The following is a 13,458-nucleotide window of genomic DNA, read 5'->3' as shown; positions in this document are numbered from 1 at the left end:
TGCCCGGCAGGGCCGCGTGTGCGGCGAGACCTTCGGGCCCCCGCGGGACGGAGGGCGCGGAGCTCGGCTCGGGCCGTCCCGGCTGCGGCCGCGGCCCCGTCCGGGGGGGCTGGAGCGGCCGCCCCTGGGCCGTGCCGGGAGCTCGGCTGCCCCCGGGCCGGGGCCTCTCCCGGAGGGACGCGCGGCGCGGCGGGGAACGCGCCCGGCCCTCGGTGTCGCGTACGCGAGTGTTTTCCCACCGTCTTTGCACAGGTTGAGCTCCGCGGGAACTGCCCGGGGCTGCCGGCCAGAGCCCCCGAGGATGGGGCTCCCCCGAGCACGGGGCAACCGCAGCCACCTGCGGGTCAGCCAGCGGAAAGGTTTCCCGGTTGTTGCAGTCTCCAAACTCGCCGTGCCTCGTTCCCGGCAGCCCTGCCCGGGCCAGCCCGGCTCAGCACAGCAGCGGGAGAGGACGAGGCCCGGCCAGGACACAGCAGAGCCCCGGGAGAGGTGACACGGGAGGGAATGTCGGGTGAGTGCTTTGACACGGGCTGGGGGGTCTGTGCTGGGGGGCTGTGGCAGGATTGGACCCCTCGTGGCTTTGCTGCAGCTGCATTTGCTGTTTGGTGCTGGCCCGGCCCAGCTGTGTGTGTTTGCTGTGGCGGGTTGAGGCTCAGCTCGTGTTCAGCTCCAGGGCTTGCTCAGACACGTTTCTCAGGGGACACAGCACAGCCTGGGGCTCCCCCAGTCCTGCCGGGGGGACGGGCACGTCCTGCGGGTTCTGGGGCTGTGCCAGCCCCGGCAGCTCTGACTGAGCATTGCCTCCCTTTCCGCAGATCCACAGGAGATGCCGCCGCTCCCACCTGCCCTGGGAGATCTGGGGGGGCCCCTCCTGCCACCTGCTCTTGGAACGGCTCCGGGAGAGACCTCCACGCAGAGAGGGGCACGTGCTGTGACCTGAATCCCTGAGGGAAGAGGCTGTGCTCCCTGCTGCTCCCAGCTCCTGAACAGGGACAGCCCTGCCTGCGCCTGCCGGGAGTCCAGAGCGCAGCAATCGCAGCTCCAGCCACCAGATCTCCCTGCCAGCAGTCCCTCCTTCCTGCTGCAGCTGCAGGTAAGCTCAGCTCTCCCTCACAGGCCTGTTCCAGCTCCAGCTCACGGACACTCCAGCCACGCAGCTGTTCCAGCCACCGGCCAATCTGGACAGGAGTGTTCCTGCTTCGTACAGCTCCTGCTGCTGGACCCTCCCCTGTCCTACTGCTCGGGATGCTTGGAGACTCAGGTGATTGCAATTCCTTCTGTTGTTTCACTTTCAGGTGATGCCCCAGTCAGCTTCTTCAGGCTCCAGCTGTGGCTGTGCAGTGCTCCAGGTGCTTCCAGGCTGCTCCAGTTTGTTCCAGCTATGGCTCTGAGATGCTCCAGTTTGTTCCAGCTCTGCCTCCGAGACGCTCCAGTTCATTCCAGCTCTAGGTCCTAGGTGCTCCAGTTGATGGCTGCTCCAGTTGGTTCCAGCTCTGGCTCTGAGATGCTCCAGTTGGTTCCAGCTCTGGCTCCAAGATGCTCCAGTTGGTTCCAGCTCTGGCTCCGAGATGCTCCAGTGGATTCCAGCTCTGGCTCAGAGATGCTCCAGTGGATTCCAGCTCTGGCTTATTAAATGTTGCTTCTTGTTGCAAGCCAGTTAAAGCTCCAGGTGCTTGGAGCGATTTGGGCTTCTGGCCAAGTTGTAAATCACTCACTGTCATCGAGTGTATATGAATATGAGCTGTCATAATTGTCTCAATATTGTAGCTATTCCGGTGTTTGTACAAATAAAGAGTTGGACTGGAAAAAGGGCTGGAAAGTGCCTTTCGCTCCAGAGACTATCTCGAACGCTTAAATCGGCCTGGTGCATGCCGGCGTCCCGGAGTTTGGGGAACAACGCGGCCGGACCCCCTCCGGAGGGGTCCACGCAACCCCGGACCCCCTCCCTGGGAGGGGTCCTCATGCCCAGCCCTCCCCCTCCCGGAACCCCCTCCTCCGGAGGGGTCCTTATGCTCACCCAGCCCTCCCACCAAAGTCAGCCCAGCCCCGGCCTCTGTTTTGGGGGCTGGAAACAACCGGCTGAGCCGCTGCTTCCAGCCTCAAAACAAGGCCCTGAGGGACTTTTCTGAGGCCCAGAAAGGCAACCCTGAGGCTAAATCCTCAAATTTCCAAGTTGGAAAAGTGCTGGACTTAGTTTTTTTCTGAGCTTCAGAAAAGCCTTGCCCACCCTCTGCTTTGGAGCCCCAGAAGCACAGCACTTAGTTGGGTTTCTTTCTCAGAGCTGGGAAACTGCAGGACTTAACCTGCATTTCCAAGGGGAAACTGTGGGACTTAACCAAAATTTCAAAGGCTGAAACTGCAGGACTTAACCTGCACTTCAAAGGCCGAATATGTGGGACTTAGTCATTTTTTGAGCTCAAGGGGAAACTGTGGGACTTAACCAAAATTTCAAAGGCAGGAACTGCAGGACTTAACCTGCATTTCCAAGGGAAAATTGTGGGACTTAACCAAAATTTCAAAGGCAGGAACTGCAGGACTTAACCTGCATTTCAAAGGCCATATAGGTGGGACTTAGTCATTTTTGCAGTTTCACAAACATAGGGCTGTGCTGGTGGGACCCCAAATCCCTCCCAGAGCTTGTTTTCAAGGCCCAAAAGTGCAACCCTCAGTCTCTGTTCTCAAAACATGAAAACACAAGACTTAGCTTTCACTTTCAGGCCCCAAAACACAGGACTTGGTCTCCATTTTCAACCGTGGAAAATGCAGCACTGAGTCCCTTTCTGGGCTCCAAACCCACCCCAGTTCACAACGTTTCCAAGCACCCAAAACTCAGCACTTGGAGTTCAACCCCGCACTGCACCCCTGCCCGGGACCCCGCGTGTGATGTGATGTGATGCTGGGGGGCTGGGAGGGAGCGCTGCCCACCCCCCACCCAGGGCCCGGGTCCAGTCGGCGGGAAGTGCTTGGGAACTGTGCTGGAGGGCCCTCCGTGCAGGAGGGGCCCGTCCCGTGTCTCTGTGGGGCCGCGCCGGCAGATGGGGGGGAGCACTTTATTCACGTTTATTGCACCTGCACACACACAAAGAGCCGCAGCCCCCCCAGGGGAGCCCTGCCCGGGAACAGCCCGGCCGGGCACGGAGCACCACGCCCGTGTCCAGCCCAACGTGCCCCGCCGCCCCCCGAAGCCCTCCGGCCGCAGCGAGCCCCGAACCCCCCCACGGGAACCTCCCGCCCGCTCCCCCGACAGAAAGCCCCTCGGAGCCCCCAGACCCCGCCCGGGGCAAGCCCCGGCGGCCGCGGCAGCCGCTGCCCGTCCCTGCCCAGCCCGAGCGGCTCCCGGCACTCGGCCCCGCCGCCGCCGCTGCCCGACCCGTCCCGGCACAGCCTCGGCCCGGGGCCGCCTCTGTGCGCCCCGGAGGCTCCGGCCCCAAGCCCGGCAGGGCTCCCGGCCCCGCGGCCCCTCACCTGCTCCGGGCTCCGCCGCCGCTGCCCCCGCGTGGAGCGGAGACCCCACAAAGAAGCCCAGACCTGAGAAAGGAGCGGCCCCGCCACGGCCGAGGCTTTTCTGGCCCCGGCCCCGCCCCGGCCCCGCCCCGGCCCCGCCCGGCACCTGCTGCTCGTTCCGGGCCCCGCCCGCCCCGCACCTGCTGCTCGTTACCGGCACCGGCACCTCCTCACCGGCCCCGCCCCGGCACTGCAGCAGCCACAGCTGTGCTGGAGCTGGCACTGACACAGAAACACAGCCCGGCCCACCCACACCAAAGTAAACACGGGCTGCAGGGGAAAACAAATCTCATTGGCCGGCGCACAACAAAGTAATAGCGGAGCGTTACCCCTTCCCTGCGCTCCAGGCACATCAGTGATCCCAGCCCTCAGCAGTGTCCCCAGGCACATCAGTGACCCCATGCACATCAGTGATCCCAGCCCTCAGCAGTGTCCCCAGTCCTCATCAGTGTCCCCAGCCCTCATCAGTGATCCCAGCCCTCATCAGTGTCCCCAAACACAGCAGTGTCCCAGCCCTCATCAGTGTCCCCAAGCACATCAGTGATCCCAGCCCTCAGCAGTGATCCCAGCCCTCAGCAGTGTCCCCAAACACATCAGTGTCCCCAAACACATCAGTGTCCCCAAGCACATCAGTGTCCCCAAGCACAGCAGTGTCCCCAGTCTGACTGCGTCCCTGTGTCAGGGCAGCGTGGCAGGGCCACCTGCAAGGGGCACCAGGAGAGAGGGGAAGGCAGGACCCCTGGCACGCGGGAGACGTGGGAAGCGAGGCCCTGGCAGGCAACAGTTCCGAGCTGGGAAACCCCTTCCTCCTGGAGGATCCAAGTCTCTCCGTGAAAAGAATGGCAGCAAAACTCAGGGGAGCGATCTGTTCCCGCCGGAGAGAAGGAGGGGAGGGCGCCCAGCTGGGAAATGGGGAGCGACTGGGCAGTCTGGGGGCTGGGCTGGCACTGCCTGGTCCCGCAAGGAGCCGGGTTTATCCCGGCAGGGCCCGTGTCACCAGGCTGAGAGGTCCCACCGGGGCCGACTGCACCGGGATGGGACAAAGCCGGGGCTCTGCACACCACGTGTGCCCCTCCAGCCCGGCCCAGCTGCCCACGGGGCACTGCAGCAGCTGAGATGGAAGCTCAGAGCCACAGGCAAAAGGGGCTCCTTTACCTCCATCAGGGATCGTCCCTGTCCCCTGCACGGCTCCAGGCAGGTCCCCGTGGCTCCGACAGGCACAGCTTCCCACGCAGCGCAGCAGAAACGAGCCCAGCGTGGCCCCTGCCAGGGGCTGGGTGCCCCTCCGGAGCCTGCAGAGGAATCAGCAAGAGGAGAGACCCATCACAATCCTGGCCCTTCCCAGAGAGAGGAAACTCAGCCCCGGGACTGAGGGGCCGCCAGTCAGTCCCGAAGGGGGCACCTGCTCTAATTCCAGCGGGGCCCACGGGGCCTCCTTCCGCTATTGCCCGTGCTGAGAGAGCTGGATGTTTGTCCCCGGCCCAGCCCCGCAGCCCAAGGGGGAGCAGGGCCACGTTAGCAGGACCTGCCCCTTCCCTGCCACGGGCCCAGGGAGGGTCCCGAGGGCCGTGCCGGCTGACACCGCAGCCTCCTGCCCGCTCGCCACGGGGCACCTCGCGGCTGAAATCCACCCTCCTGCTGACAGCTGCAGCTGGGCAGCGTTTGGGCTGATGGATATGGGGCTCAGGGATACTGGGAACCTGCTGACAAGAACCTGCTGCTGCGTCAGCAAACCTGGAGGTGGAATTGCACACGGCGACCCCAAGCCGGGCCATCTGCTTGCCTTGCCGAGGCCGTGTGTTGCTCCCAGTCCCAGGAAATCTGTTTCCCTGCCCATCCCCAGAGACAGGCGGCCCCCAAAACGCCTGGCACTCGGGAAGCACAGGCTGCAGGAGCTGGCAGGGCCCAGTGGCCGTGTGTGGTGTGTGACAGCGTGTCCCGCAGCCCCAGGGACCTGCACAGCAGGGACAGGCCCCGGCAGTGTTTCAGTGCCGAGCCCAGAGCAGGCTCAGGGACAGCCGGGGCACGTGGCAGCTCTGGGAATCTCTGCCACGCGTGGCTGGGCCTTCCGGGACTGCCTGCTGGCCAAAGGAGCTTCTCTGCAGACCGTGGAACCAACAGTGTCAGGGACTGCAGGAGCATTTGGGGGGCAGAGACTGAAAGGGGGCTGTGAAAGGTTGTGTGCTGCAGAAAGCAGCTGAGAGAATTGTTTCAGGCCGCAGTTACGTCTGTGCTTCTGCTACACCAAGCGGCGAGTCTAACCTGGCCTTTTGGCTCACCTTGCTGAGACTTTGCTAAGCTTTACACAAGGGCTGTAGCTTTTGTAAGGAAGGGGCAGTGGGGAAAGAACGTGACTTTTACAAACGGACAGAACGCGTAGCTTCCAAGTGACAGGGAACCACTCAGCAGCCAGCGTTCAAGGCTGAGAAACAAACCATCCGAGACGAGACAGGTTCAACACTGCAAATTCTGCGGCCTTGCCCGGCGACAACAAAGCCCGAGCGCGTCCAGGCTGTCAGGGACTGCAATCGTAGCAAAAGGACGCGAGATGGCAGCAAAGACCGTGAAATAAGGACAGCGGAGCCGAGGCCGCGCTCACCGCAGCTCATTCCTCCCGCTGGGCACTGCAGGAGCTGCCCTCGCCCCGTCGCTGCCCACTCCTTCTGGCAATGGTGCAGCTCCTCAGCTCGAGTGTCTCTGAGGGCCCCCGGCCACGTTTCCCAGTAGCTGAAGGAAGGCAGGGGCACCCCCGAGCTGGGCTGCCTTTCCCTCCCGGCCTTTTCCCCGCCTTTCCACTGCAGTGACAAGAGCTGCACTTTCCCAGGGAACGGGGCAGTGACAGGGAGAGCAGCAGGCAGGAGCCCCCTTCTTCTCTGCAGCCCAGGGACTACTTGTGTGGGAATGGGCAGTGACTCGGGTACCAGCTCCACCCCCGACCTCTTGCCACACATCCGTCTGAGGCCTCGTCAGGTCAATACCTGCTCTTTTCCAGAGCACCCCAGTTGTGTTCAGTGTCCTCACGGTAGCCCAGGAATCCCTCCCTGTGTTACATCAGCCTCCCTGTCCCCTTTCTTCTAATGAAGAATTAGCATTAGTGTCACACTTGTTAATGACATATACAAATTATCCTGGGAGTCTCTATGTTACAAGCTCAGTTTGGCTGAGTTGCTATCCTGAAAAGTGTGGAACAGTGGCTGTCAGTTCTCCTTATGCTGCTCTTAAACACCATACCTACATTCCCAGGAGAACTTGAGGGAGAGACAGAATGTTTAAAACATGAAACCTTGGCTGGCATCGCAGTGGTTATTTCTAAGTACGCGTTTCTATCTGATACATTTGTTGGGGTGATTACTCTGGAGAGTGTTTTTTACCTCAGGCACTAAGTCTGTGGATCAGCTTCCTTGTGAGCAGGTACCAGCACGTTCCCAAAACGTGGGCACCCCCACAGCTCAGGAACACACTGCTCCAAACACACCCTCTGTCCAACAGATGTCTGTGATTACAAAACTTTCACTGCATAAAACCCTTCCCCTCAGAAGGACTCCAGTGCTATCACTGTCATGGTCACAGCTCACTCACTACCTGGATTCTCTCAAGTGGTGTTTACCTGAAGCATCAGGGAACAGCAAGATCTGGTAGTTCTCACAAATTCCAAATACTGACAGGAATTCTTTGCTGTCTCCTACACCTCACTCCTTTTGGTGTTCACATTAAACGTTAACTACTCAGGATGCTGCTGGTTTCTAGTCTTGGTTCAGAGATTGGTGTGATCCGAGACAGAAGTTCCTCAAGGAACATCAAGTATACACAGATGCTGCAGACCCATTTCAGACACTGGTGAAGTATCCTTTAGGACCTTCTGACTTTCCTTCCCTCTTCAAGAGTTTGGCATCACTGCGTTTAATACAACTGCTGTACCCTCATATCAGGCCTTATTTGGAAATTCTGCAAATATATGTACATATACACAGCTTTCATGTTAGCTACATATATTCACCAATGAAGCTCTCCATTATAAATCACATTTTCTTAAGGAAGTTGGCTCTGTAAGGTAATGAAGCTAAGGCGACCCAGGGCAAAGCCTTCTGCACATAGTTGTTTTCATTTCTGTTGTCTAAATGAGAATCTTTTTAGGATAATCTAAAATATCCCTGGACCTGACTTCCTTAGAAAGTAAATTGCAGTTGGTATCTTAATGAACTTAGGAAACAAAGCTTCATTAAAACCTAAAAGCAGTAGCTATAATGAAAGCATGATAGGATCTGTTTAAACTGCTGCCAGTCAAACCCATAACAGGGGCCAGCGACCTTATGTTTCTAACAGGCAATTAACTCTAGCAAGCTTCCTAAAAATTTAAGTCTTTACTAAATTAGGAAAAAAAAAAAAAAAAAAAAAAAAATCCCCAAACCTCCAGTAGAGAGCGTGAGCAGGTTCCCTCCTCAGAGCACCATTTTTCATTGTTATGAATTCTACTGAAATAATTACAAACATCTTCTACCCAACTCTCACCCCCCCAAACCCAAGAACTTAGCAGTTCCTTTTTTAAGGCAAGTATCTACACCTCCACACATCAGCATTTAGGTCAAAAATCCAAACAGTGAGGGATCATAGGCTAACAACAGCAGCAACATGTTTAGAACAGCAGCTGTTGTTCCAGTACCAGACAGAAATGCACCACAAGCGTTACTGTCCTGTGGTTCAGCTTGTTTTTCCTCTCAGGCAGTGTCACTTCTGAGCTCCACATGGCCTCAGTGCTGACAAGCTGTAAGGAGGTACCGAAGGGAAGCTCTGAGCACAAGACTATTACATTTCCCGTTTACTGTCTTTTACCTCGCAAAGCTCTTAAAGGTTTAAGTGTAAAATTGCCACACTAACCACTTTCTAATTATGCATCAGAATAAACAGATGCTTACTTTAACGGGTTTCTTCAGGCAGTTGTTGGTAGTTGTTTTGCCACATGCTGTGGCCTGGGTAAACTGAGCTTAAAAATTGTCAGAGGCTGGTTCTGCCAAATATAAATCCATTATCAGAGCAAAAAGAGATGCCAAACCTTACAAAGAGATGTTGAAACTGCAGGTAGAAGTCACAACAAAGTGGCAAGCACACGGCAGTGCATGACTCTGGGCAGCATAAACCAGAGACTATGGAGATGAGTTAAAACCACCCACAGTCCTGGCCCTGCAGCAGCTCCTTCATACCCAGCTGTTGGGGTGGGTGGGTTTTTGCTTGTCACACGGGAACCAAGTTTGCATGACCAACCTTCTTCCACTTCAGCTTGGGTGTCTATGCTCACAGAAATTCTCCAGAAATAGTAATAATTTCTCAGAGCTTCTTTGTTGCCTGTTTTTAGAGCACACATGAGTGTCTGTCTCTGATGTCATGCCTCTCTGTTATTTCAGTTGCTGCTATTCTGATCATTAGCTCTGGCAGTTAAGGATGTAGGCTGTAAAGCAGCCCTTTCCAATCATTTGTTCTAGAACCCCCCAAAATCTACCAGGCTACCACAGAAGGGAAATACCTGTCACTGTGGTGGGAGAAGTCATCTGACTCTTTTCTTGTTTTTTAATCTGTCAGAGCTGCAATAAAAACTCATGAGGTCTTCCACACCTTCCCAAATCCTCACCTGGTCATCATTATTTTGTATCTCTGGGTTTTGGAGACCAAGTCATCTCCTATTTGCTAGTGATCTTCCGACCTTCTACAGAATACTAGACCAGGTGCAGAGCAGAGGAGTACTTGCTCCTTTACCTCCCAGTGGCTAAATCCAGTCAGGCTTTCATGAAGGCACTCAGCACATCGATGTAAACCCATACCCTCTGTGCAACCTTGCCACCCAGATGTGGGAATACATTTATGACCAAAGTGAGTCCATGGTGCCCTGTCTGAGTCTCCCTACCTGAGCTTTAGCACACCATTGGCACAGGCTCCTGGCAGCTGGCTGCAGCCCGGGAGAGACAAGAGGCAGCTTTGCAGGCTGGCACCTGGTGGTGTCACCTCACTAGCAGAAACATGCTGGGAATGGACCATGAGACACTGCCCCACTGTGGGAGAAACACCTGTCTGCCAAGCTCCGCAGCACTCTCAGATCCAGGCTCCAGTTTCTCTCCCGAGAGAGAGCTCCTCCCCCGAATGTGTGCCCTCCTCTTGATCGCAGCAAGCCAGTTACAGAGCTCATGCCTGTCACACCAGATAAGGAATGGGATCAGCACTGCTGTGGCTCCTAAACTGACATCAAACCAGAGCATTTACTTAGAAACAAGGGCTGGAGAAGTTTATCTAGCCATTACCTCCACGAGAAACTGCTTAGGGAACTTCCATCACCTTCCCAGCTCCACCCAGGCAGTACAGTTTTTCCTGGTTCCGTTAGTTTTCCAGCAGAGCCATGTTGCTCAGCCCTGCACACAGCCTGACGTGTCCCCAGAGTGCTGCTGGCAGCTCCCGTAAGCACCTCCTGGACATAAAGAACAGCAAGGCATTGCCAGCTGCATCTCTTGTCTCGTGTTGGACACATGGAAGAACCAGGAGCACTTAAAAGGGCAGACCTGCCTGCAGGGAAGCCCCTCACAGCATTCCAGAAAGTATTCCCAGCAGGAGCCTGGACAGACTTGCTGGTTGTACTTCTTGGTTGTAAAAGAGATATCCTCCCTATGACTTGAGTGTGATTTGGATTTCTCCCTGTACACAATCCCCGTTGAGGCAACAGCTTTGGCTACCAGTATTGTCAGTTAACTTCAGCTTACAGAACCCAAGACAATTATGCTAATAAAAGAGCAAGGAAGGGGAGCTTTGCACTGAGCTGCACTAAAAAAAAGGTCACATACAAAAGACTCTACAGCAAGTCTCAGACTACTTAAAAAATCTTCCACTCCTGCTGCTTTATCACCCATCCCCCTAAATGTTTGTCAACAGGTTTAGCAGTGGTTTTTCCAGTAACACAGGTCTATATACTTCCACATTTTCAATAGCAAAGTCCACTTTAAACCAGATGCTAAGCAATGTCAAGGAAGCAGTTAGTTGAATTATCAGGGCACCAGGATACAGCTCCCAGTTTCATTCCTGAATGGACTTAGGGCTAAAGCACTTAACAGCAGTGTAAACATCACTAGAGTGCTCAGAGGGAATGATCTCCAGCAAAAGCCCATTTCCGTAGGAAGCTGACAGGTGCAGAATCATGCTAGCTAGCCAGCTTCTGGAAAAAAGGAGTTTTCCTTAACAGTTAGATATGATACTGTCCCAGACAATAAATCCCAAAGCTTTCCCCTCCCTTAAGCACTTGACTGCTGACAGACTGCATGACCTGTCATAGCAAATCACCCCAACTTGCATCCTGCTTAGTGAATACACCAGACTGCAGGAAATTTTAGCCTGTAAGGTAAAATAAATCCCAATTCCCCCTTTCCCACAGCATGAATACTTGGCTAAAACAAAGCTTGATGTCATTATTGGGTGGGTGGCAGCAACTTGTTTAAGTGAGCCATTTGATAAGATGTAGAGCTTCCTGCGGAGTTGCTGCTGTTCGGCGTAGTGTGTTCCTTTCTCAGAAGGTGGGGGCAATCTGGTGAATTTATCATGGAGAAAAAAGGGTAATCGTTCTGTCTAGTAAGTAATTCTACTCCCTGCAGGTCAACATCTGGATTGCATTATCACTGAAGCCAAACCACTTCACGGATTCGGCCTAGAAAAACAGCAAGGAGCTACCAGACGGAAGTGTTTTGCAACCCTCCACTATGGTGTGAGCTTCAGAATCTGTGCAAATACTGTTTCCTCTCATAGACAACCTTTACATATATATAATATCAGTCATCTTTCACAATTTTTTTTCCCTACATTATCTGTTGTTTATAGCTCAGGCTAAGGGAAATACAGCCTATCAATAAACAGAACAACCCCCCAGCTATTGCTCTGATTCTCACCATGTTTCTCTACCAGATGACTTACCAAGTTCATGTGTGCAGCTCTAAATGAAAAAAACCAAGGGACTAAATGAAAAAAAAATATTGCACCAAACACAACTGTAAATTGAAAAAGCTTTTGCTCTGACAACTTTCATGTCAGAGTTCTAGTGCCAATTCTTATTAATCTTATGAATAGGAAAGGAAATATAGAGGTGAGAGCCTGAACCAAACCACCTGGCCTAGATGAATACTTCCTGTGTCCAAACAGTATGCTGCAAACCTCTGACGTGCCATTCTGCATGTTGCCTGTGGAAAGGCAGCCCCAAAATGCAGCAGATATACTGCCCTAGCTCTAGAATTCAGCTATGCTTCAGGAAAGAAACAACAGCTACTAACCAGATTGTAGTCCAGAGGAATGAAGTAAGATTTGCCTCTGTGGGAGGCTGTGATATTCTTTAATGCCTGTCAAGTTTCCACTGTGTGGAAGTAACCTTGGGTTTTTCAGTAAAAAGAGATGAAAATGTCTTTACATATCTTTAGATCTTCATTAAGCTGCTACATATAGCAAGAGATTTTTCCAAAGCGCCCCAGAGGATTGGGCCGTTCAGTTTCTCTTGTTTTAATTGAGTATTCAAATCCCCAGCCACTTTTGAAAATTGTGTCTTTAAAGTTGCATTCATGCATAGGTGACTCAGCTACAGAAATGGTAACACTATCTCCATTTATGAAAAGAAAGGACTCTATTGAAGCCTCACAGGCAATCCCCTGGGGTGGGAAGGAAGCACAACCTGATGTATGAAAAGAGAAAAGGTCTATGTAAAGCCTACCAAAAGCTACAAGTGTCAGAGCAGAACAACCACGGATTTCTGTTTCAAGTCCACAAGTGTAATGCATTTCCATAAACTTAGATCTTATTCACGGACCTTATCTTCAGATTCCATCTCAAAAACAGAGCAAAACCATTTATGGAGGCTTTCTTTTATCTTCTTGCTTTACATATGCACTGGGTGTTCTTGCTCTTTTATCAGAGAAAAGGTTTGCCTAATATCCCAAATAAGAAAGGGATAACAACATCAACAGTTAAATAAAACAGACACACAGTGTTCCATTCCAAGATTTACAGGTGCTTGAGAGGAAGATGTGTCCTTCCCTCTCTTGTCTTAAAGCAGAATGAAAGTGATGGGGGGAGATTCCTCTGTGGATGAGACAAAGGGCTAGCAAGTTTGTCAGCTGAAAGGCAAATGAGACTGAACCATTTAACTTTTCATGGAGATCTCCTTGCTTGGAAGCAGCCGGCACAGCATGGATGGGTATCCTGTTAACTCCCTTGCTGGTCTGCCTATAACACGACATGACCTCAAGCTTAGCACATTCTGACTCTTAAACACAAGCTAAGCATGCTCAGGTAGCTGTGTTCTTTCATTTCCTTCTCTTAAAGGAAAATTCTTACTGTCAATATTTAAGCAGTTCATATAAAGCCCCGCTTCACTCAGGAGGGCTGACAACTTCACCACAAAGCATTTATTAACTGGAAAACACAGCTAAACGGAAAAAAAAAAAACTTTTTACAACAAGAGAAGAAGGATTTGGTCATCACTGAAAGAAAACATTTCAATCTTGTATTTGGGAACCGGCACTTTCTTTCATCCCAAATGAGAGGGCACTAACAGAGCAGAACATGGACAGCATATTAATGTTGGCAAAACAGGGTGTTTTAGTGGTCCCCAAAGTACTTTTTACCCCCTGCCCTAAGCCAGCCTCTAAAGAAGCCAGTTGTGCACTGTCCGGTCTGCTCACTTGAGTGTCTATCCTTTCAGAGTGCGAATGCCCTTTCCTCACTGTCCCCCAGTCAGCTGTGTCTTGCTTGCCCCACGTGTCTTCTGGGTGCGCTTAATGCTGTTCTGCAGCTAACTTCTCCTGGGCAGTGGTTCTCTCTTCCAATACCAAACCACTGCCTCCGAGCTCTGAAAAATCGCTGCTTTCAGGGGATGTGAGTTTTCCAGCACTGGCAGATACTTCAGCCTTCCTAAAGGCTCCGAAGATGCGAGCAGTGTAGAAC

At 53.4% G+C, this 13,458-nt stretch overlaps 1 long non-coding RNA gene across 1 annotated transcript; it reads left to right on the top strand.

Annotated features, from left to right (window-relative positions):
- Positions 1 to 343: 343 nt before the first annotated feature.
- On the top strand, positions 344 to 1,809 carry LOC126642714 (uncharacterized). The gene is made up of 3 exons (XR_007629511.1): positions 344 to 511; positions 816 to 1,093; positions 1,296 to 1,809. It is a non-coding gene; the product is annotated as an uncharacterized LOC126642714 (long non-coding RNA).
- The last annotated feature ends 11,649 nt before the right edge of the window (positions 1,810 to 13,458 follow it).

Source organism: Myiozetetes cayanensis, unplaced genomic scaffold, assembly GCF_022539395.1.
Source record: "Myiozetetes cayanensis isolate MyiCay16 unplaced genomic scaffold, myiCay2020 scf24, whole genome shotgun sequence".
Lineage (NCBI taxonomy): Eukaryota > Metazoa > Chordata > Aves > Passeriformes > Tyrannidae > Myiozetetes > Myiozetetes cayanensis.
The sequence above is the reverse complement of the archived record's forward strand: the minus strand, read 5'-3'. Positions and strand labels throughout refer to the sequence as shown.